General features: G+C 37.7%; 1 pseudogene; it reads right to left on the bottom strand.

Annotated features, from left to right (window-relative positions):
- Positions 1-1,449: 1,449 nt before the first annotated feature.
- LOC127677939 (putative vomeronasal receptor-like protein 4) lies at positions 1,450-2,392 on the bottom strand (annotated as a pseudogene).
- Positions 2,393-2,734: the final 342 nt, after the last annotated feature.

Raw genomic sequence — 2,734 nt, forward strand, 5'->3', positions numbered from 1 at the left:
TCCTAATAACTAGATTTGTACCTAGTCTTACTGTAACTTATTATGCCATGTTCAGTTGATTTCCTTGGAAGGCCTGCTGTTCTTTTCCTCTGGGGAAAGGGGGTGATTTGGCAGAGAAGATAGTGGGAAGGTAATGGAAGGAGTGGAGGAATGGGAAACTGGTCAGAATTTACTGTGCTAGAGAATAAAAGCAATAACTATTAGGAAACAGAATTAAATCTACAGAAGTATTTTAACACTAATCGTGGTAATTTAAAGCAAATTAACTTATTTTTCAGAGAAATGCTTTAAAAATCAGTTTAAGTAAGAATGCCCTTTTGAATAATATCAGCATCAAGGGAACATTTATGACAGGAGTTAAAATGGGAAACAGAATTCATATGTAAATATCAACTTTTGGTGTACAATAAACAGAAACAACTCCATATATCTTGGCAGCAGAAATGATAAAAGAATGTATGATAACACAAATTTTACTTAAATCACATGAAAAATCTTGCTTTGCTATTTGAACTATGAAATAGTTTAAAAGAAATCAATTTTTTTTAAATTGGATATTTTATTTGTTTACATTTCAAATGTTATCTTCTTTCCAGATTTCCCCTCTGCAAAACCCCTATCCCATCCCAACTTACCTTGCTTTTATGAGGATGCACCCCCACCTACCCACCCACTCCTGATTAACTGCCATAGCTTTCCTCTACACTGGTACATCAGCCTTCACAAGATCAAGGACCTCCCCTCCCATTGATGACAGATAAGCCCCCCTCAGCTCCTTCAGTCCTTCCCCTATCTCCTCCATTGGGGTTCCTGTGCAGAGACTGATGTCCTGAGCTGTGCTGTGCTCGAGCACCTGCATCTATATTGGTTAGAATTTAGTAGAGCCTCTCAGGAGACAACTGCATCAGGCTCCTGTCAGCAAGCACTTCTTGGCCTCAGCAATAGTGTCTGGGTTTGATGTCTGCATGTGGAATGGATCCAGAGGTGGGAGCACTCTGTAGATATACTAAAGGAATCCCTTTATTAAAACAAAAATAATTGAGACTAGACCAAAATAAATACTTACAAGCATTGCTAAGTCCAGTTCCAAAGGATCCAATGACTATACTATCAGCATCACGAATACACAATATGCAGAGATGTTGTGACAATACTTATACATATAAATTAAAGTATTTTATTAAATAACTTTTTAAATGATTTTTATTCTTTGATCTTTTTTTTACAGTATCTCCTCCTGTTATCCACCTCCCTGTCTACTCTCTGACTGTTCCTCATCCAATACCTCATCTCTGGTCTCCAAGAAGATGTCCCCATCACACCACACCTCAGCACTCCGTGGGGCCTCAAGTCTCTCAAGGCTTAAGTGTCTCTTCTCTCACTGAGGCCAGACCAGACAGTGCTCTGCTGTATATACTTAGAGGGCCTCTTTTTTAGAAAAGAGAAAAGCTACTCCCTTTTAAAAACTCTACTGGCATTTGACCACGAGTGTTTCAGCACATTAATTATTCTCTTATCACAACTGATTTGTACCAAAGGAGTAATTGTGGGATAGACATTCATCAAAAACTTCTGAACAGTCAGGATGACTGAGTCATACCTCCACAACAGGACTGAAGTAGATGAGATGAAGAAGTCTACCCAGTACATGAGCACAAAGAAAACCACTAGCAACAAGAGAATGTATGTAGCCTTCTTCTCAGGAGATGCTCTCAGGTTCAAGATGCTATGAAGATGCTTGCATAGCCTGTGATGTCTGAACAAGATTATTACTATGTACACACTTGTGGTCAGCATGACTCCGACAAGGAACACATCTCTTAAAGTTGTCTCTGTTAAAATCAATCCCCTGATGATGTTCTTCATTTCAAAGTGTGAACAGTATTCAGTGACCTTCATCTGGTTGGTGTCACTCACATTGGTATAAGCACCAGCAGAGAAGAGCTTGTTACTGCTGAAAGACAAATTGAAAGGCCAAAGATAGAAGAAAGCATAGATGAAGCATTTTTTCATCTATGCATTTTTTTCAAAATTTATGTTTAAATTTTGCCAACAGTGAGGTACTGGGACTGATAGTGACAGTCTGTAACACACTCAGGAGACAGGTGGTGCAGATAGAGAGGCCTCTCATCACCCTGTTTATGTAAAAAGTTGCCTTATATTTGAAATCATTCTCAATATTCAGTAACTCAAGCACGTCTGCAAGCCGAATATCCCTTCCAGTGAGGACCATAATTATGTGAATAAAAGCCAGTTGACAGTTGATCAGGTCTACAGGCTTAGGTCTATGAGCTGGGACTATGAAAATATAGAAAATCAGCAGAAACATATTGGCCAACACTCCTAGTCAAGCTTGGAAATAAATGACATTCTTGATGGAAAGTGGACTCATCTTAAAAGCGTAATGGAAGTCTAATTCATAATCTGAAAAAATAGTAGATTATGTATCACACTTATGATTCACTTCACAGTATGGCTGTATAATCATTCTATTTTCCTTAGTAATCTGCTCTTTCACTTTTGATATTTCATACTTGATAAAGCCAACATTTCTAATTACCCTCCAAGTATCTCCTACACAGAGAGTATATTATGGATAACAAATGCATTTATAGTCATATCTGCACAGAATAAATACATTTTGTTTCTGTATTACACCTGAATTTCATACCTTAGAAATCCAGTCCTATTGCTTTAAATCACCTCATTTTATACTTAACAACTGAAACAGTAG

The sequence above is a fragment of the Apodemus sylvaticus genome, chromosome 2 (assembly GCF_947179515.1).
Source record: "Apodemus sylvaticus chromosome 2, mApoSyl1.1, whole genome shotgun sequence".
NCBI classification, from domain to species: domain Eukaryota; kingdom Metazoa; phylum Chordata; class Mammalia; order Rodentia; family Muridae; genus Apodemus; species Apodemus sylvaticus.